The 23,916-nt window shown below is 33.7% G+C and overlaps 1 long non-coding RNA gene across 3 annotated transcripts in view; it reads left to right on the top strand.

Moving 5' to 3' along the window:
- LOC140694153 (uncharacterized) overlaps positions 1-21,277 on the top strand; it is a 36,617-nt gene extending 15,340 nt beyond the window's left edge. For all 3 annotated transcript variants that reach the window (XR_012069905.1, XR_012069906.1, XR_012069907.1), the window contains exon 4: positions 21,001-21,277. This is a non-coding gene — a long non-coding RNA (uncharacterized lncRNA). The remainder of the gene's footprint in view (positions 1-21,000) is intronic.
- Positions 21,278-23,916: the final 2,639 nt, after the last annotated feature.

Below are 23,916 nucleotides of genomic sequence, written 5' to 3'. Positions count from 1 at the left end.
CTAGAAAATTGTGCATTTCTTTTAGGTAGTCCAGTTTGTTGTCATGTAAAAGCTCATAGTGCTTTCATAACCTTTTTTTTTTTGTATTTCTGAAATATCAGATGTTATTTCTACTCTTTCATTTCTTATTTTGTTTTGGTCCAGTCTCTGTATTTCTTGATAAGCCTGGCTAAATGCTTACATGTTTGTTAAATTTTTAAGAAAAATTAAAGATGTTGATGATATGAATTGTAATTTATTTTTCAACTTTTACTTTATTTATTTTCAACTTAATCATTAAAGATTTCTCTTTCTATTGCCTTTGGGTTTTGTTTCTTTTATTTCTTGTTATTTTTGGTGGTATGCTTTGTCCTTTCTATGAGGTTTTTCTTGTTCCTTGTAGAAGCCCTGGCTTCTTCTCAACTTCCCTCTTAGATTTGTCTTTGCTGCAACCCATACATTTTATGAAGCTGTGTTGTCATTGTAATTTGTCTCCAGGTATGATTTTATTACCTCTTTGATTTCATCATTGAACATGTTTTATTTTATTTTTTTAAAGGATGTGGTTTGACCTCATGTTTGTGCTTTTCCTATTCTTTCAACAGTTGATTCATAGTTTCATACTTTTGTGTATGTAAAAATACTTGCTGTAATCTATATTTGCTTAAAGTTCCTGAGGCTCATTTCATGACATAATGTGTGGTTAATTCCTTAGACAACATCCTGTGCACACTTGAAAAGTTTATGTGTTCTGCTTTTCTGATGCAGTGCCTAACATTTCAGTTAGGTTCAAATGATCTAATATGCTATTAAGACCTCTGTTTTCTTACAGATATTCTTTCTGGATGATCTGGCCTTCATTATAATAAGGTCTTAAACTCATCTACTATTATTGTTTTATAATGAATTAATTCTTTGTTGTCTACTAAAATTTCTTTTTATACATAGGATCTATGGTGTTGGGTCCATATATAATTTAATGAGTGTAATACCCTATTTTTTATTGATCTCTTTTTCTTTATATAATCTCATGTTTCTTTCATTTTGGCCCTTATTTTAAAATATATTTCCTATGAGTTGAGCATTGCAATCTGCACTTTCTTGTCATTTCCAGGGAATATCATTTCCATTTATTTCCAGACTATGTTTATCTTCCACCATAAAGTGAGACTTTTTTGGGGGGGAGGCAAAGATGTTAGAGCAGAAGGATGCCCGTAGCTCACCCTTTCACACAAATGCACCAAGACTCACATCCACAGACCCACTCAGCTAACCAGAGGACCTGCAAAACTCTGCCAGAACATTGTCCTCTTCAATAGATAAAGGTGCGAAAAATCTGGTAGGAGAAATGAAGAAAGAAAGAAGAAAAGGCAAAACATAGTGGGACAGATCCCATGGGGAGGGAGCAGCAAAGAAGGACTGGTGCTCATTCACTGTATCTCCCCTCTACAACTTAGAGTTTGGCAGGACGGAAGGGGAGCCTCCAAGGTTTGACCTTTACAAAGTATAATTTGACTGACAATTCTAAGTTAACAGGCACAGAGGATCACTCTGAAACACAGCCAAAAATGCACCCCAGATGCAGGGGGCAGGGCCTTGCTGCCCGAGCTGGGAGGAAGATGGGGATGGCTGCACTGAGGCATCCCAGTGGAATGGAAAAGGCTTTGTGCCATTGCTGTGGGTGCAAAGGGCAGAACAACCTGGGCCTTCCATAAAACGACAGGGCAGATGTGCCCTTTTGGGGGGAAGGGTACTATCCCCATCTCTGGAAATCTGCAAAGAGTTCTAGGTGAAGAGAGTTGGGGCTAAGACACAGCCACCATAACCTCTGGTGTTTTGCACCCAGGTGACAGTGGGGGCAAAACCTGCATCTACACCTAAGAACCTAGATGCCTCAAGAGCCAGATGGAGACTTGCCTGCAGCCTGAAGCAGATAGGATACTACTGTCCTGGTTTCTCAGAGATCTTGTCCACCAAGACAAACAAGGAGCTGGATTTTGGCCCAGAACAGGGACAGGGCAGATACTCAGTCTACCCTGAGCCCACTTCTGTTGTGCAAACCCGAGGCAGAAAGTACAGTGTCACAGTGCAGCAAAGTGACCGGCACCCTGAGGGTGCATGTGGCCCCCTACATTTTGGGCTGGAATGCAGCCCCTGAAAATGGTGTTGGGAAAGGTTGTGATGCCCAATCCTGCCTTGTCAGTCTGCAACATCTGACTGCAGCATCAGGCAGGGCAGTGATAAGCCAGCCCATAGTAAAGAGAGCTGAACCTGACCCAGTGTTGGGTTTGGGAGCTATCTGCTTGCCGACATGCCCTGGGAGCACCACAGATGAGGGCTCCAATGGAGGGTCTCAGGAAACAGCAGGCTGAGATTCCAAAACAGGATGAATACAGAAAAGTTTCACAGTCTCCAGGAGGACACTGACCACCCCCATGTTTTAATCTGTTTTACCTATTCCATTTTCCATTACCCTCCTAATTTTTACTTCTTATGCAATTATATATACCCCCATTTAAATCCCTTTGAAATTTTTAAAAATATTTTTATTATTATTATTTATCAGATTTCTGCTTCAACTTGCTTTTCTATTATTCATTATACAATGTCTTCAAAGCTTTTGTTCTCCCTTCTTTAAAATTCTTCATCTCTCTCTCTCTTTTTTCCATTTTCTAACTTGTATTACTACATAGGTATTAGGTAGATAAACTCTTTTAGGACCGCAGTAGATAACTGATACTCCATAAATCACAGTGCCAGAGAGGTAGGTGCAAGATGAAGAAGCTGAGAAACCATTCACAATTAAAAGAACAAGAGATATCCCCTGAATTAATGATCAGTGAAATAGACATCAATATCCTACAAGATCAAAATTTCAAAAAAATAGTGATCTTATTATTGAAGGAAATTAAAGATAGTGTTTAGAGATATAAAATATGTTTAAAATGAAATGAAAGGTATAAAGAAGAGCCGAGTAGAATTAGTAAACCCATTGACTGAGATGAGGAATGATATAAAAGCATCACAAAGCTGACTAGACAATGCAGAGGAAAGAATTATTGACTTAGAAGACAGGACAATAGAAAGCACACAATCAGAATAGCTACAAGAGAAACAATGAGAAACAAATGAAAAATGCATGAGATCTATGGGATATTATAAAGCATGCCAATCTTGGTATGATAGAAGTCCAAGAAGGGGAGGAAAGATCAAAGGTGATTGCAAAGCCGTTTGAAGAATTCATGACTGAGAACTTCCCAAACATAAAGAAGGAATCAGATACTCAGGTAGAGTAAGCTCAGAGTGTCCAAAACAGGAAGAACACAAATATACCCACACCAAGACATATAATTAAGATGGCCAGAGCCAAGGATAAAGAAATGATCCTAAAGGCAGCAGGAAAATAGCAAAGAGTGAGATACAAGGGAATACCCATAACTCTCCCAGCTAATTTCACTACACAAGTACTACAGGCCTGAAGGGAGTGGAAAGATATATTCAAAGGCCTGAGTGAAAAAAGATATACCCTAAGATACTTTAATAAGCAAGTCTATCCTTTTTGGTAGAAGGAGACATAAAGAATTTCACAGGCAAGAAAATGCTTCAAGAGTTTAGCAACACTAGACCCATGCTAGAAGAAATATTGAAAAGTCTACTCTAAATAGAAAAGAAGCAGGATGCTTCAGAAATGTGAAATTCACAGCTGGAAACGTGATAACTCATGAATTACAAATAAAATATGCACAAAATTTTAAAATAAGATATCCAAATCATTGAGAGTCGGAGAGGGAAGCAGGAAAATAGAACATTTTTTTTTTTAGTCTTTAAAAATTCTTTTGTTTTTGGTTAAATGGGATTGAGATCATGTTACTATCAGTTTAATAAAAGCAGTTATAATAATGGTCTAAAAGACTTATAATGAAGGGTGACAACAAGACTAAAACATATCAGGGAGTCACTAAAACAAAATAAAATTCATGAAAATACAAAGGAAAATGACCAAACCATAAAAGGAAGGTGATATGAACAAAGAGGAAATAACAAATCAACAGCAAAGATAAGGTAAAAATGGCAATAAACAGAAACCTATCATTGATTACTGTAAATGTTAATGGAATAAATGCTCCAGTAGAAAGTCAAAGAGTGGCATGCTGTATAATGAAGCACGAACCTTCAATATGCTGCATACAAGAGAACCACTTCAGATAGAAGGACACATATACATTGAGAGTGAAAGGATGGAACAGGGAATTACATTCAAATAGGAAATCCAAAAAAGCAGGTGTTACAGTACTGATTTCAGACAAAATATTCTTTAAAACAAAGGCCATAAAGAAAGATAAAAAAGGACATTTTATAATGATTGAAGGAGTGATTAAAAAATGAGAATAGCCCACTCGTTAATACATATGCATGAAAAAAAGGAGCACCTAAGTACATAAAATTATTACTTACAGATATAAAGGGGGATAGTGATGGGAATCTAATCATAGTTGGAGAATTCAACACTGCATTAACATCACTGGAAAGATCACTGAGACAGAAAATGAATAAGGCATCAGAGAAGGTAAATAATACAGTAGAAATATTACACTTGGTGGATATTTTCAGAGCATTGCAACCACAAAAAATAGAATAAAGTGCACATGGGGCATTTTCCAGGATTCATGATATACTTGGGCACAAAAGAAACCTCAGCAATTTTAAGAAGATAGAAATTATCTCAAGCATCTTTACAGACCACAAACCCATGAAGCTAGAAATCAACAACAGAGAAACAAAGGGGAACAAAAGGAAAACACGGAGATTAAAAAATATGTTAATAAAAACCAATGGGTCAATGAAGAAATCATAGCTGAAATGAAAAATACTTTGAGACAGAAGAAAATGAAAGCAATACCACACATAATTTATGGGTCACATCAGAAGCAGTGCTCAGAGGGGTGTTTACAGCAATACAGGCCTTCCACAAAAAGAAGAACAATTTCAAAAAAAATTTAAACCACCAGCAGAATGCACTGGAAAAAGAAGAACAAAAAACAACAAAAGGCAGCAGAAAGAAGGAAATCATAAATATTGGGGAGGAAATAAATAAAATAGAGATTAAAAACACCATAGAAAAATATCGACAAATCCAAAAGCTGGTTTTTCGAAAAAGTAAGTAAATTCAACAAATCTCTGTCCAAACTCGAAAAGAAGGAAAGAGAGAGACCACAAATTAGCAAAATTAGGAAGGAGAATAGAGAAATAACAACAAATAAAAAATACAGAATATCATACGAAAGTATTATTAAAAGTATATGGATAACCTAGAGGGGATGGACAATTTTCTGGAAACATACTGTCCACCAAGACTGAATCAAGAAGAAACTGACCCCTTGAACAAGGAGAGCACTAGAAATGAAATCAAAATAGCAATATGAAAGCTCCCTACAAATAAAACTCCAGGACAGGACGGATTCAGTGCAGAATTCTACCAAACATACAAAGAAGAACTCATACCAGTCCTTCTCAAACTCTTCCAGAAGATTGAAAAGTAAGGAATACTCCCAAAGTCATTCTATGAAGCCACAATCACCCTGATACCACAACCAGGCAAAGACACTACCAAAAAAGAGGATTCTAGATCAATATCACTGATGAACACAGATGCAAAACTCCTCACAAAAATTGTAGCAAATAGAATCCAACAACACAGATGAAAGGTTATACATCATGACCAATTGGGGATTATGCCAGGGACACAGGGGTGGTTCAACATATGCAAATCAATCAGTGTAATACAGCACATCAACAAGAGAAAGGAACAAAACCACATGATCTTCTCAATAGATGCAGGAAAATTATTTGATAAAATTCAACACTCAAGTTTGATAAAAAATCTCACCAACATATCTCAGCATCATGAAAGCTAAAGATAAACCTACAGCCAGCATAGTACTGAATGGTGAGAAAATTAAACCTTCCCACCAAAATCTGAGACAAGACAAGGATGCACACTATCACCACTCCAACTCAATATAATCATGGAATTCCTAGCCACAGCAGTCAAACAAGAGAGAGAAGTAAAAGGGATGCAAATTGGAAAGGAAGAGGTAAAATTCTCACTATATGCAAATAATATGTTACTATATAGAGAAAACCCTGCAAGATCCAACCAAAAACTACTACAGCTGAACGGAGAATTAAGCAAGGTAGCAGTTTACAAGATTAAGGTTCAAAAATCAGTGGCATTTCTTTACGCTAACGATTCAGATAATGCTAAAGAGCTACAGTAAAAATGACAGCACTGTATTGGTAGGAAAACAGACATATAGGCCAGTGGAACATTATAGAGAGCCTAGAAATGAACCCACAAACTTTTAGTCAATTAATCTTTGACAAAGGAGGCAAGAAAATACAATGGAATTGAGACAGTCCCTTCAGGAAATGGTGTTGGGAAAACTGGACAGCAGCAGGAATATCAATGAAGCTAGAACACTCCCAATGAAGCTAGAATACCATACACAAAAATAAACTCAGAATGGGTCAAAGACTTAAACATAAGACAAGATACAAGAAACCTCCTAGAGGAAAATATAGGCAAAACGTTATCTAACTTACGTCTCCAAAATTTTCTTGCAGGTGAAATAAAAACAAGAATAAACATGTGAGACGTAATGAAACTTACAAGTTTCGGCACAGTTAGAAATCGGAAGTGAAACAAAAAGACCACCTACGGAATGGGAAAATAATTTGCATATGAAATCTATAAAGGCTTGATCTCCAAAGTATATAAGCAGTTCATCCAACTGAATAAGAAAAAATAAACAACATAATACAAAAATGGGCAGAAAACCTAAACAAGCGATTCTCCAAGGAAGACATACAAATGACCAAAAGACACATCAGAAAATGCTCAATATCTCTGATTATCAGAGAAATGCAAATCAAAACTACAGTGAGGTATCACCTCACACTACTCAGAATGGCCATCATTCAAAAATCCACAAATGACAAATGCTGGAGGAGCTGTGGATAAAAGGGAACAGTCCTTCACTGCTGGTGGCAATGCAGTATGGTGAAGCCACTGTGGAAAACAGGATGGAGATTCTTCAAAAGCCAAGGAATAGACTTATCATATGACACAGGAATCCCGCTCCTGGGCATAAATCCAGAAAAAACCCTATTGTAGGATGACACCTGCACCCCAATGTTCATAGCCAGCATTATTTACAATAGCCATGATGTGGAAAAGTCCAAAATGTCCATCAACAGTTTATTGAATAAAGACGAGGTGGTATATTTATACAATGGAATGCTATTCAGGCTTATAAACTGACAGCATAATGCCATTATCAGCAACATGGATGCTCCTGGAGAAAACCAGTCTAAGTGAAGTAACCCATATATAGAAAGAGAAATACCATATGAGATGGCTCATCAGTGGAAACTAAAAACAAAACAAAACAAAAAACAAAAAAAAACAGAAATTCAAAACAGAAATAGACTCATAAATATAGAATACAATGTTTTGGTTGCCAAGGGGGCACGGGGCAGGGAGAGATAGACTGGGAATTCAAAATTGTAGAATTGATAAACAGGATTGTACTATATAGCACAGGGAAATATAGAAAACATCTTACGGCAGCTCACTGAGGAAAAAATGGGAAAACAAATGTGTTATGTTCATTGTAACTGAAAGATTGTGCTCTTCGCTGGAATTTGAGTCAACTTTGTAAAATGAATATAAACGAATAAAAAAAGTTAATAATAGAAGAAAACATGATCCTAAATATTACAGGTGTAAATATAAATTAGAGAGCAAAAACACTATGCAAAAGAGTAGTAAAACACCAGATTTTGTTTTATGTTTTCTTTTTAAGGTAAGCAAAATCAAAAATCCTCTAGCCAGGTGCACCAAGAAGAAAAGAGAGATGCTCCAAAGAAATAAAATAAGAAATAAAAAGAGAAATAATAATTGTTACCTCAGATATACAAAAAAAGGATCATTTTGTCAACACATACATGCCAATAACCTGGACAACTTAGAAGAAATAGGCAAATGTCTAGAAAGAGACAGAGATAAGGAAAAACAAATAATTTGAACAAACTAATTACTAGAAGAAAGTTAGAATCTTCATTTAAAAAAATCGTTAAACATTAGTGCAGATATAAACAGCTGTCTTGGAGTACTGTACAAACATACAAAACAGGACTTATACTGTTCAAACTATTCAAACATAGTGAAGATGTGGGAAACTCCCAAATTAATTCAATGAAGACTTCATCAATGTGATAGCAAAGCCAACAAAGTACAGGCAAAGAGAATTTCAAGCCAATATATTTGATTGATTTAGTTGCAAAAGTTCTACCAAATATCATTAGCAAACTGCATGCAACAATAGCTAAAATGAATCATGCACTATGATCAACTTGGATTTATTGCAGGGTCACAAGAGAGGTTCAACATACACAAATCAGTTTGATACACCAAATTAACAAAAGAAAAAGTGAAAATGATGTGGTCACCCCAATAAATCCATAAAAAGCATTTCAAAAAATTCAACATTTATTCATTAAAACAACAACAACAGCAACAACAACAACAGCAACAACAACAACAACAACAGCAACAACAACAACAGAAACCTCTTACAAAAGTAGGATTCAGGAAATAAATCTCAACATAACTAAAGTCATTAATTACAGACCCACAGAAAATATAATATGTAAAAGTGAAAAACTGAAAGCCAAAATAAGAAATAAGACAAGGATGCCCACTCTCAAGATTTCTATTAAACACAGTATGGGATGCCCTAGCAACAACAATTGGAATAGAAAAAAATGTATTCAAATTGGATTGAATGTAGTACAACAGTCATTATTTTAGATGACATAATAATCTATATAGAGAACTCTAAAGATTCTCCACATCAGAACAACTAAAACTAATAAAGACATTTACCAATGTTGCATGATTCATGATTAATATAAAATACTGTCACATTTCTTTAACAATGAAATATTCCATAATTTAAAAAACCATATGAAATCAGATGAAAAATGAAAAACCTATTAAAAATCAAGATAAAAAATCATTAGGACACTGATAAAGAAAATTGAAGATGATGCAAGAAATGGAAAGAAATCTCAAGGTCCTAGCTTAGAGGAAATAATATTGCTATAATATACATACTACAAAAATGTCTACAGATATAAAGTGATTCAGATCGAAATACATGATATTTTCCATAGAAATAAAAACAGTCCTAAGATTTGTAAGGAACTGCAAGAGAACCAGAACTGCAAAAGGAACAATGTGGGAAAAGAACAAAGTTGGAAGCATAACCCATAACCCTCCCAGATCTCAGACAATATTACAAAAATACAGTAATCAAAACAGCACAATACTGGAAAACAAACATCTATATCACTGGAACGGAACACAGAGGTAGAAATAAAACATCACACCCATGGTCAACTAAACAATGACAAAGGAAACAAAAATATACAATGCCTAAAAGACAGTCTTCAGCAAGTGATGTTGAGGCAATTAGACAGCTACATGTAAATCAATGAAATTTGAACACTCCCTCATACAGTACAAAAATAAACTCAAAATGATTTAATTATCTGAATCTAACACATGACACAATAAATCTCCTGGAAACTAACATAAGGAAAACAATAGATAAATTGTACTGAGATTTTCTTATCTCACTCTCCCAAGCTGAAAACAATAAAAGCAAAATAATCAAATTAGTCTGAATTAAAATTAAAAGCTTATACACAGCAAAATAAACAGAATGAAAACATGAAATTCCAAATGGGAGAAAACATTTGGAAAAAATGCAATCAACAAGAGGCTAATTTCTAAAATACACACATCGTTTATAAAACTCCATTTCAAAAATCTACAAACAACCCAGCCAGAAAATGAGCAGAAGACAATTCTCCAAAGAAGACACACAGATGACCAACAGGAACATAAAAACATGCTCATATTGCTAATCATTATACAAAGGAAAGACAAAAATATAATAATGTTTTACCTCACACTAGTGAGAAGGGCTGTCATCAAAATGTCTACAAATAATAAAGACTGTGGAGGTTGTAGAGAATAAGGGACTCTCCAACGCTGTTGGTGGGAATGAAAATTAGTGCAACCACTTTGGAAACAGTACGGAAGTTCCTTTTAATAATAAAAATAGACCTATCTTATGACACAGTAATCCCACTCCTGGGCATATAAAACATAAAACCTGAAAACAACGAATCCTAGGGTAAAACAAAAGAAGTACACTTGACTTAATTTGATTTTTCATATGTCTCCTCTGGCAGGGGAAGCAGAAGCAAAATTAACAAAAGATGATTGTATCAGTCTAAACAGATTTACACTGCAGAAGAAATGATCAATAAAATGAACAGTCAACCAAGACAATGGGAGAAAATATATGCAAGTGATATTTTCCTATCAAGTGTTAATATCCAAAATATATGGCAAACTCATACACCACAACAAAATAAAGACCAAACAATTCAATTAAAAAAAGTCCATTGGTACTGAATAGATAGATCTGAATCAATTTTCTGTAGAAAACATACAGTTTGCTAAATGACACATGAAAATATGTTCAGAGTTATAAATTATTAGGAAAGTCATAAACCAAAAATGAGACAACACCTCACACTTGTCAGAAGGCTCTCAACAAAAGGAAAAGAAATAGATATTGGTGAGATTGTGGAGAAAAGGGAACACCATGGAAACTGTTGATAGGAATGCAAAGTATTGATTCCATAACATATAAACATCAAATTTTCTTCATCCAGTTTTCTGTCAAGGGATGTTTGGTTCGTAGGCCCCTGTCTGAAGGCTCTAGAGAATAAGCCCATGGGCTGAACTAATAAACAAGCTGTGAGGAGTGTTACATATCCAGGCTGGAAAAGAAATGGCCTATTCAATGTATCCTGTATGGTTGGCTGGATAGCCTATGCTGGATAAGATACTCATAGGAGGACAACGTAAGACAGGCAGAGCCGGCTGGATAAGAGATGGCCTACTTAATGAAGTTCTGTGATGAACTTTTAAACAATCCTTGATCATTTAACATCCAATGCTTACTGCAGGAGCATGGGGACATAAATAGCTTACGATTATTAACATTGTTATAACTTAGATGATATGTGAGGCATTGTGCATGATGTATATAAACCCTTTTCCTAAGAATCAATAAACAGAGAACTGCTTCGCTTATCTCCACACAGTGTTTGTGTGTATATTATATCGTGCCTCTGACAGGTTTAATTTAATTTGTTGGGAGTAACTTAAAAAGATGTTGCATTATATACAATACTCTTTCTGCACCTATTGAGATGATTATGTGAGTTTTATTTCTCATTCTATTAGTGTGGCATGTCATCTTTATTGATTTGAATATTTTGAAGTTTCCTTAAACCCAGGGATAAATCCCTTTACTCATGTATGTGTATGATACATTAAAAGTTTTATTGAATCCATTTTGCTTGTGTTTTCTTGAGAATTTTGGCTTATATGTTCATGAGGGTTATATTATATATATTGCATATAATGTCCTTTCTAGCATTTTATGCAAATATAGCTGGCATCATAAATCTAGTTTGGAAACTTTCACCCCATCAAATTCTTGGAAGATTTGGGGTAGAATTGGTGAAAAATTGTCTTCAAATATATGACAGAATATACCAGTAAACACTTTTTGTAAATATTTTCTGGTTTCAGAGGTTTGGATTACTGATTTGCTCATACACAGTTTTGCTATATTTAACTTTCTAATTACTTCTTGATTCAGTATTGGAAGACATATTTCTGGGAATTTGTCTTTTGTTCTAGGTCATTCAAATTGTTATCTAGTGGTCATTTTTTATGATGCTATGCATCTCTACAACATCAGTGTTAATATCTTCTCTTCTATTTCAAATTTTATTTGTCTTTATTTTCTTAGCCAACCTAAACTTTTGTCCAGTTTATGTTTAAAAGAATCACACTTAGGTATATTTTTTGTTATCTTTTCAATTGTTTCTCTTGTTATTTGCCTTACTCTCATTCATTCAATTTTCTTCTTCATTCTTTCTGTTTTCTCCTAGGTTCTTGATGTGTAAAGTTAAGTAGCGTGAATCTTTGTATTACATTCATTATTAAATATTATTTATTTATTTATTTATTTATTTAATTTGTCTATTTATTTACTTATTTATTTTCTTATTTACTTATATATTCATTTATTTATCATTGAACTACTTCCATTTACAACGTGTCAATCTGTGGTGCATAACACAGTGACCCACTTCATGCATATGTTTGCATGCCTATTAAATTTAACTTCAATATATTTAACATACTGCCCTGTGTCATACAATAGACATTTTGAAAATATTTATTTTTATATATAGTGGATAACATTTATAAATCTACAGCTCCCAAATATATCCTATCCTTGACCATTTCGGCAGTTACCATAAGATTATTATGTAGATCTGCAAGTGTGTTTCATAGTTGTAGATGAAATCATAGTGTTCTCATCCAAATTTTTTTTTTTAGGTTTCTCCATGTGTCATGCCATGTATAATTTTTCTTTCTCTTTCTGGCTTACTTCAATTAGAATGACACATTTTGGGAGATATATTTTGCTGCAAATGTCATTGTTTTATCAATTTTTATGGCAGAATATTATTCCATTTTGTAAATAAGGCATAAATTCTGTATACTGTCATCTGTTGATGGACATTTAGGGTGCTTCCATGTCATGGCTTTTGTATATAGCACTGCTAAGAACATTTGTGTGCAGGTGACATTTTGAATTAGGGTCCTCTTTTATATATACCCAGGAGTTGGATTGCTGGATAAGTTAAATATATTTTTATTCTTTTGAGGAATACCCATCCTGGTTTCCACAATGACTTCAACAAACTACATTCCTACCAACAGTGTAAGAGGGTTCCATTTCATCATAGCTTCCCCAGCATTTATTGTTTTTGGACTTTTTATTGACGGCCATTGTGACTAATGTGAGGTGATAATTCATTATAGTTTTGAATTGCCCTTCTCTGATAATGAGAGTTAGCAATTTTTTTTTCATATTTCTATGTGGCATTTGTATGTCTCTAATGGATAATGTATTGTTTAGGGCTTCTGTGCATTTTCAGATTGGGTTTCGTTTTTTTTGTATTATTATTAGGTTGTATGAACTCTATATTTTGGAAATTTAGCCTTTGTCAGTTGCATCATTTCTAAATATTTTCCTTAATCCTGTAGTTAGTCATTTTGCTTTGTTTATGGTTCCCTTTGCTGTGCAAAAGCTTATAAGTTTAATTAGGTCCAATTTTAATAATTTTGCTCTTACATCCATTACTTGGGTAGACTGTACTAGGAGATCATTGCTGAGATTTATCTCAGAGTGTTTTGCCTATGTTTTCTTCTTGGAGATTTACTCTGTCTTGCCTTACATTTAAGTATTCAAGCCATTTTGAGTTTATTCTTGTGTATGGAGCGAAGGAGTGTTCTAACTCCATTGCCCTGCTTGCTGCTATCCTGTTTTCCCAACACCAGTTGGTGAAGAGATGGTCTTTTCTCAGTCATATTCTTGGCTACTCTGTCAAAGATTAATTGAACATAGGCCTGTAGATTTATTCCTAGTCTCTCAATTCTGTTGCATTGGCCATATGTCTATTTCTGTACCAATATCATGTCGTTTTCATTATTGTAGGTCTGCAATAGTGTATGGAGACCAGGAGGGTTATTCCTCCAGCCTCTTTCTTTGTCTTCAATATTGTTTGGAAAATTATAGATCTTTAGTGTATCTATATAATTCTTATGATCATTTGTTTCAGTCCTAAAAAGAAATGTTTTGAATAATTTGATAGGAAATCACATTAAGCCTGGGGATTGCCTTGGGCAGTATGGCCATTTTAACAATATTATTTCTTCCATTACAAGACCATTGGTTATCTTTTCAATTCTTAAAATCCTTTTTGATTTCCTGAAACAATGATTTCCTGTTCTCCATGTATAAGTCATTCACCTACTTGGTCAGAGTTTTTTTAAGCATTTTATAGTTTTGGGTGCAGTTATAAAAGGGGTTGTTTCTATACTTTTTTTTTCCTGTTGATTCAATGGTAGTGTAATGAAATCTAATTGGTTTTTGTACATTACACTGGCTACCTTGCCCAATTCCTTTTTTACCCTAAGTATTTTTTGTGAAGCTTTTACAGTTTTCTATATATAGTGTCATATCTGCATATCATGACAGTTTTAACTCTTCTTTTACAGTCTGAATCATTTTATTTATTTTTCTTGCTTGATAGTTGTGGCTAGGAATTCCAAGACTATATTGAAATTGTGAGAATGTGCATCCTTGTATTGTCTCAGGTTTTTGTGGAAAGGGTTCCAGTTTTTCACCATTGAGTATTTGCTGGCTAAATATTTGTCATAAATAGCTTTCATTATGTTGAGATATGGTCCTTCTATGCCCACTGTGATAAGAACTTTTATCACAAATAGGTGTTAAATTTTATCAAATGCTTTTTCTGCATCTACTGAGATGATCATATCATTTTTGTCTTCTCTTTTGTTGATATGGTGTATCACAATTGTTTGATTGATTTGCAAATGGTAAACCATCCTTGTGTTCCTGGGATGAACCTAAAGTGTAAATGGTGCATGATCTTTTTTTACATGCTGTTGGATTCTGTTTATTAATAATTTCTTAAGGACATTTACATCTATGTTTATCAATGATATTGGCCTATAGTTTTCTTTTTGGGGTAGTGTCTTTTTCTGCTTTTGGTATCAGTTTGATATTGGCCTATGGTGTCAGTTTGGGAGTACTCTCTCCATATCAATCTTTTGGAAGAGTTTGAGGAGGACTGGTATGGATTTTTCTTTGTATGTTTGATCAAATTCCCCAGTGAAGGTAATTGGGTCTGGATTTTGTTTGCAGAGAATTTTATTTTATTGATATTTCTATTCGATTTCTGGTGATCTGTCTGTTCAAATGGTTAATTTCTTCTTGATGCAATATTGGTGGGCTGAATGTTTCCAAAAACTTCTCCATTTCTTCCTGGTTGCCCAGTTTGTTTACATACAGTTGCTCATGGTAATCCCTTATGATATTTTGCAAATTTGTTGTACTCTTTGTATTTTCTCCATTTTCATTTCTTATATTATTTGTGTTCTCTCTCTTTTCTTGTTGGTGAGCCTGTACAGAGATTTGTCAATTTTGTTTACTATTTTAAAAAATAATTAGATTAATTTTTTTCTATTTTTTAATCTCTATTCCAAATCTTCCTTCCATGGTCTTTATTTTTTACATCATTCTGTTGACTTTTGGTTTTGTTTGCTCTTCTTTTCTTGATTAGTTTACATAGAATGTTAGATTATTTATTTGAAATTGTTCTTCTTCTTTGACGAAGGCCGTTTCACTATGAACTTCCCTCTTAAGACTGCTTTAAGTTTTCCATAGAATTTGTGCTGTGTTTTGTCATATTTCTCAAGATATTTTGTAATTTCTTCTTTTACTTCATCAACTCTCCCCCTTGTTTTAGTACCATGTTTTTTATTCTGGATGGTGTCATTTTTTCTCCCTGTTTTTCTGTTTCATGGTATTATACTCAGAAAAGATGCTTGAAATATTTTTTATCTTCTTAAATTTGTTGAGGCTTTTTCAGAGCCTGAGTTCATAATCTTTCCTAGAAGATGTTCCATGTGCACAGAAAAGAGTGCATATTCTGTTTTGGGGAGAATTACTGTTTTAAAAATATCAACCATCTCCAATTATTTTATAATGTCTTTTAGTATCTTTGTTCCCTTATTAATTTTCTGTGTGAAAGACCAGTCCAGTGATGTAATGGGGAGTTATAGTCTCCAACTCTGATTGTGTTCCCAGGGATTTCTGTCTTTTTATCTATTTGTATTTGCTTTATATATTTAGGGGCTACTATATTGAGTGCATATACATTAATGAGTATAATACCCCCATTTTGCATTGTTCCTTTAATCATTATATCATGTCCTTGTTTATCTTTCTCTATGGCCTTTCTTGTAAAGTCTCTATTGTGTGAAGTCAGTACTGCTAGTCCTGCATTCTTCATATGTACATTTGAATGGAATATATTTTTCCATCTTCTGACATAAATTTGATGTGTGTTCCTCTCGCAAAAGTGGTTCTCTTGTATTCGTCATAATGTAGGGTCTTGTTATATTATCCCATCTGACAATATATATCTTTTGATTGAAGTACTAAATCCATTAACATTTGTGATAATTATTAATAGACTAGTGTTTATTTCCATTTTTAACTTCATTTTCCAGTTGATTGGTATTTCCTTTTTGTTCATTTCTTTTTCTTTTTGTGGCTTGATAAGTATTCTTTTATAATCTTGGTTTCTTTTTTGCTTTGTGAATTCATTGTAAGCTTTTGACTTATTATTACGTTGTTTTATATTTATATTGACCTATGATATTTCTGTTTATTTTAACTGATAAGAATATAACTCAAACCCATCCTGCAGAGAAGAGAAACAAGAAGAAAACACTCTGTATTTTCATGTTTCAGTCGGTGACGCATAAAATTTTGACGTCCTGTTTTACAACATCATATTTATTCTGTTGTAAGTCATTGTAGCTATTTCCTTTCTAATTATACCTTTCTCTTTTCTATAGCTTCCTGCTTGTTTTTTATTTAGAGTATATCTTTCATTATTTCTTTTTCTCTTGCTTAATTCTTTTAGTATTTGCTTGTGTGGAAGCTATTTATCTCGCCTTCTACACTAAAAGGTAGCCTTGCTTGATAAAGTATCTTAGATTACAGCTATTTTCATTCAGGACTTTGAATATGACTTGCCACTGCCTTCTGCCTGTTGTATTTGTGCAGGAAATGTATTTACAAATACAATGTATTTAATTATATATATGTAAAGAAAACCTACAAATAAGTTAACAAATAAGGAGAAAACCTATACATTAAAAAACAGAAAATATTGATGAATGAAATTAAAACTGGTCCAAAGAAATGAAAAAAATCTCTTGTGTTAATAATGTGAAACAATGTGGTTGCAACAACCCTACTACCCAAAGCAATCTACATTTAGTGTGATTCATGTCAAAATACCCATGATATTTTTCCATTTAATAGAACAAATAATTTCAAAATTTATATGTAACCACAAAGAACATGAGTTGCCAAAATAATCTTCAAAAAGTGTATTAAATATAATGGTGTAAAGTTCTCTGACGTTAAATAGTCCTACAAAGCTTTAGTATTTAAAACAACATGATACTGGCTCAAAAACAGACACCAATGAATTGAAGAGAATAGAGCAACCAAATATAATCCCTCACACCTATGATCTTTTAACCCATGATAAAGGAAGCAAGAGTATAAAATGAAGAAAAGACATTCTCCTCAATAATTAGTGCTGGGAGATTGAACATGTAAAAGATAGATTAGAATATTTCCTCACAATGTATACAATCCATGAGCACAGAATATCTTTGTATTTATTTTGTTTGCTTTTATTTCTTGCACCTGTAATTTATACATCTATGCTTAGATCTTTTATTTCACTTATCAAATTTATTCGTATTTTAATATTTTTGGTATTAATTTACACACAATTGTTTCCCTAATTTCTCTTTCTGATAATGTGTTTTTAGTATACATAAATGCAACGGATATTTGTATATTGATTTTGTATTCTGCAAGTTTACTAAGTTTGTTCATTATTTCTAACAGTCACTGGAGGAGTATATGGAGTTTTCTATCTATGCATAATTATGTCATCTGTAAAAATTTTACTGCATTTTTACAAGTTGGATGCCTTTTATAATTTTTCTTGACTACTTGTTCTGGCTAGGACATCTAGTACTGTAATTTAGGACTTCTGAAAATGAGCTACTTCTTCTTATTACTGGGCCAGATGAAAACATTACTGTATGTTAATATTGAACTTGATGTTAGTCATGGGTTTCCCATATATGGCTTTTATTATGTTTAGTTACATTCAATCTAGAGCAAATTTGTTAAGAATATTTTTATAAAAAAAGGTAATATCCAATCTGTGAATAATTTTCCTACATATTTTCAGATTGTTATTTTTGAATTCTTTGTTTTCTAATGGACGGTATCACATATATTCATTTACATATGTTAAGTAATATTTATGAATGAGGACTAAACCCAACTTAACTATAATTTCTAATACTTATAACGTGCAATAAATTCAGGTTGCTATTATTTATTTAGAATGGAATTTACAGATACTGAAGGAAAATTTTACATTGTAGCTTGAGGGTACATTTATTTATTTAAAAATTTTATCTCCCATTTTGAATTTGGCTTATGTTTAACGGAATTTATTTCTAAATAAGTATATAAGTATTGGTAGAACTGGATTTACTACAGTTTACTGATACAGAACATAGCTATTGTTACAATTAGTGCACAAGACACTTGCCTTAAAATGCCGTATTATACTTACAATGACAAATGTTTCAGGACTGAGAAATATGTTGCTTCCTAAAATGCATTACCTGGTCTTTTCCAACCCAACCCACATACACTGTTATTTCTTTGTTTTTTGATTGTTTGTTTCCCCCTTAATGGAGGCACATTTATTGAACCCAGGATATTGTGCATAAGAGTATTAATCAACATCATTTTGGAACACATAACAGAAGCCCCAAGGGTATGTATTATATAGATGACAAGAAAATTTATTAGTTCTATGCACTGAGAAACCTCTGAGTGAAAGAATGGCAAAAACAAACATTTGTAAATATACAATAAGATTGTCTCTCTTGTAATTTTAAAGTAGTATATTAAATTACATTTGTTTTACTTATAGCACTGAATTACAATTTAAAACAAAAATGCCACCCTTTGGGATTTCTTAAATTTTAATGATTATTTTAATCTAATTTTATTTCATAAATATTTATCATTTATTTATAAACATAAAAAATAAACATATTTATTCTTCACGTTTTGAATATAGAGATACATATTGTAAAGTACACAGATAAATAACTACTTCCATTTCCAAATCAAACTAAGTTTCACTTTAATTACAAATGATGATGAAATCATTATACCATTTCTTTACAGTTTTTACACAAATTTCACTTTAAATTCCAAAACTTTAAAATTACTATAGATATTTTGTGCATTATTTATACTCTGTTCACCAATCTGGTATAAATTTGTGTACAAAAGGATGGAGATAGGTTTTATTTCATAGACCCCAAAATTAAATTATTTAAAAAGATTTTGTGGGAATAAGATTTGCAGATAACACTATAAACATAAGCATCCTATATGTTTCATTTTAACTGGATGAATGAGAAGTAAACAGTGGCTGAATGTTACTCTTGGGTTGGTAGGAGATCAGTCGCTTTGTGATGTGACAGCTACTCAGATTGAGAACCATTGTGATGGCCTAGCAGTTTATCTGTGCAAGACTGCCAAAGCTGCATTTGTAGCTGCAGTGCTCAAAATCATGCTGATTAGAAAAGTAGCTGTGGAAAAATTTATTTGAGATGGTACATGTTTCTTCAGAAATTCAAGATGTGTCTCGTAAAGATGAACAAACTGGTTCAGGAAACCCCGGTAGATCTCTATTGTGTGATCAAACATTCTCTGGGGACTTGGACTTGAGGTCTATGATTGAGGAAAATATTTTCCAGACTTTCTCTGAAGAATCCATGATAAAAAGACCATGTTACACACATTGTGTCTCTGAACCAGATGAAGATAATAATTTTCATTCTCTGACATTTCCCAGAATACTCTGGAAAATGACTGGGAGTGACCAATTTAAATCCATCTGTTGGGATGATAATGGAACCTCTGTAGTGATTGATGAAGATGTCTTTAAGAAGGAAGTTTTGGAAAGAAAGTCCCCTTTCACTATATTTGAAACTGGAAGTATGAAAAGTTTAGTTAGAGAGCTTAAGCTTTATGGGTTTAGTAAAGAGTGGCAGAATTTTCAAAGATCTGCTTGTCTAGCTGACATTCTGGCAGAAGAAAAATTAGTCTCTGTTTTAAGCAAGATATTCAGAAATATTAGTTACGACTTGGTAACTTATATATAAAAGTTTATTTTGTACATCAATCTATGGTAATATAAATGTAAAGCTAGATTTTGAAAATTGTATAGAACTACTAAGACTAAAATCCTTTATTTTTTCAAAAAAATGAGGACAGTGCCTTAAGTAGTCAAGATTATGAGAAACTTTGCTTGCAACTATGAATCACACCAGAAATCTAAATAAAGGTATTAAAGTTGCTTTAAAAATTGGAATTCACCGTTGCTGCAAATGTTAACTTCTTAAATTTGATGACTATAAAATTTAAATTTCTATTTTCCAAATAAGGAACTTCAAAATATCATCAGCATTGTTCATATTTTGATGATATTTTCTATGCACAGTAAACGTGAAATCTGAGGTTTTATTAGTTAGGCTTATTGTAGTCTTGTATTTTGGTTTAAAATATTACTAAAATTTTTCTCCTTTGGTTGTAGCTGCAATTCTATCATTATCCAAATTTTAAACGAGTCTGTCCCCAGCTTTTAGTGAGAATAAAAAGAAGAGTTGGGATTAAAAATGCCTCTCTGGTATCTTCATTGGATGAAGATTTCAAAAAGAAGCACTTTAAATCAGGTGGTAATGTGGATAATCTTAATTCTGGTTTTGTGGCTGACACTAGTGGAGAAAGTCCATTTTTATCTCCTGCAAATTTAAATATGAATCTAATAAGTAAGCCCCCTACTAGCCACATTATTGGTGATACAAATACCCCGATCAGAGGTGATTTTTCTCCTCCATCATCAATATCAGTTAGACCACGAGTGCAAATTGCAGTGGATCAACGTGCTATTTTAAGTCAGTTTACCACTGTCCACGGGCACTCTCAAAGCAGCTTCAATGAAGCAAATGACACTGTTGTGAACTTCATTACAACTACAACTTCTAATTCTCAATACAGCATCTTGTCTCCCATACAGAGCAATTGTTATGGACTGATGTTGGAGCCTTCTACTTTTCCAAATAGATATCACAACAAATCTGCCAGTGAAGGTCGTTTTTCTAAACTTCAACCAGGGAGCAACCCACGGTTTCCAGTGCCAGGGATAGCTGATACATCAACTACCTCTCTTTCAAAGCCAACTCATCAACCATCTTCAGTTTATCAACGTCATCCTAATTAAAACTGATCTACCAGAGGACTACCAGATTATGCAAGATAACAAAGATTAAAATTGATGTTGTCAAATGTCCACAAATATCTGCAAATTTCTTTTTTGAACAATAAACATAGATTTGTACCTGTATTTTCCTTATTTGTTTTAAATGGAGTTAAAATTTAAATGTGAGACTAAGTAACCATTTAAGAAAAAAAATATTTGATTGATTTGATCATTTGATGGAACAATATGTAAGTAAATTTAAATAATTTCTTGTAAGGAAGAAGAGAAAATGGAAGAATTTGGAAAAAAACTAACACATGGAGAGAGACAAATGTACTAAATGGTTTCTGGTTCATCCTTGAAAGTATTAATAGTGTTAAGTTAGGATAGGTTGGAACAGAAGGTAAATGTAGGACAAGCCCAGGGATCATGGTCTCTATTGTGTCACTCCTGGAACCATAAAGTTCACATAATGTAGTCTCAGATGGCATATTAAGCATGTGGTAGAATTTAAGAAGCAATTTTATCTATGGTCTTCTTTGTGCTGTTCTCAAAACATTCCAATTGGTGGTTTCATTTCCTGAACTAAAGAGTCTACAGTATATTAACAAGTCAATAATTTATGTTGCTTTTACGTTCCAGCTAAAGACAAGCTTATGTCCTCAGGTTGGCACTTAATGCCTATCCATCTCTAAGCCCAGAAACTCAACTTAGTTTAGTCATTCCTTAATAAATCTGGTATCTGACTTCCTTGGAATATCTTTATGTTTCACAGTATCTGGAGATATATCCAGGCAAATGCTTGTCAACAATGTAAGCTCCAACCTTACCACTTTTGTTCCAGCTCATCCATGGACTTTAGGTATCCTCCTTTTACCTTCTTAGACTTTCCCAGTCTCAGCATGAAACCACCTCCTCCAGATGTTTTCTGTCTATCCCCCTTTCATTGTCTAACTTGGATACCAGCACTGTAAGCACAGCACATGCCACAGGATGCAATTTAATAATTAGTGAATGAAAGATACATGTTGACTTTAAGGAAAATCTACTTTCCTGAAACAACAAATCTCTCATGCTTTTCAAACTATTTCGTTATGGTGTTTACTCTTCCCCACAAACTAGCTCTTTTCATAGCCCAAGGACTAGTCACTCAAAACAGTAAGTGGAAGTAGGTAAAGTAGACAAAGTATTATTTTCTTCTTAATTCATGCCTCGAGAGGCATAAAGTATTCCATTCTCATTTGCTGGATTTCTTCCTATCTCTTCATCACACACCCACCCAAAATAGCTGATTCTCTTCCCCATACCAATAACTATACTGCCTTCTAATTAATTTACTTCTTAGAATCAGAGCTTTGTCCAGAAGAGACAGTGCCATTTCAAACTTTTAATGTAGATTTATACACCCCACATAATTTGTGCCCCTTCTAACCTTAACACAGGAAGTATCTAAGAGGTACTAGACCCTTGGTTGTGGTGGTCGTATTCAGTAACGAAATTGCAATCTAATATGTGTGGAATAGTAGGAGGTGAGGGTGGTGGAATTAAAATTTGTCCAACTGCAAGATTACCAAATTTCTGCAGATATTAGGAAATATAATATATTCCCGGAAGACTTTGAGTATTTCCCATTTATTTAAAATAAAAGGTGAAGCATTTTCAGAATGTGAAATGCCCTGAAAGGCTGGAAAAATTGTAGGCAAGGTCAGGGTGTCTAAGGCTTCTGGTCATAATCATGCAGCCAGTGTCAGCTGATAAGACTGGAATGGTAAAATTGAGTCCTGAAAATGTGTCACCAGTTGTGAAGAAAGTATTTGATTATCTGGAGAATGGGCAAATGGTCCAGGGTAAGCTCTTGGAACATCCCACCAATATGACCTTTATCAAGAGAAGAAAGAGACCACTTGCAGTAGGAGATCTGTGTATTGACAGCAGTGGTTTTTCCTACAACAGAAACATCACGCTTTTAAGTTTGTCAGCTCAAATCTGATGGTGGCTATGTTTTTGCTTACATTAGCAGTCTGGGGTTCAGATGGGCTGGTTCAGCAGCTAGTTTCCAGCTCTCTTATCAGACAGTGGGTCTTACCGTAATCATCTTAACAAGGTTCTATACTTATAAGCCAAAAGCTACAGTTTACTTTCAAAATTAAAATCCTAAAGAAGAATATTGTTTGTTTGTCCATCTGTAGTTTTCTCCCTGGTAAAATCTAGACCATTGGCAAAAGTACAAAAGTTGGCTGGTGCTTTGAAAACTATTCTCTGTGCACTGCCCACTGAATTCTTCCCAGTAAATACTACAAATCCGTCTACCACTGTGTGTGTGTGAAGATGGATTGTTAAGTTTGTCTTAGCTGAGTCATCAGTGAAATATTCCTCTGCATTTGGCAGAATATCTGTGTATTAAGAGTTTCATTGAGCCACCAGATTTTCTACCGATCAGGGAGAGGTAGATTATATTTCTTCCAGTATACTAATTGTTAACTGTTCATTGAATCCCGAGCTGAAGCTAGGGCCAAGCCTCTGAACCCTTGAATTGGACTGAGGCAGGTACATTCTTCAGTCCACAGAGCCCAGAACAGGATTGTGTCTCCTTTTTAATTTAAGCTTACATCTAAGTTATTTTTCTTTTAATTCTCATTGTTGTCACAACTTATTTTGGCTTTGAACACCCGTTGACTAATTTATAGAGACTGAACCACTGACTTATTCCTGTTCACCTAGAAATTGCAATAA

Source organism: Vicugna pacos, unplaced genomic scaffold (assembly GCF_048564905.1).
Source record: "Vicugna pacos unplaced genomic scaffold, VicPac4 scaffold_20, whole genome shotgun sequence".
Classification (NCBI taxonomy): Eukaryota; Metazoa; Chordata; class Mammalia; order Artiodactyla; family Camelidae; genus Vicugna; species Vicugna pacos.
The sequence above is the reverse complement of the archived record's forward strand: the minus strand, read 5'-3'. Positions and strand labels throughout refer to the sequence as shown.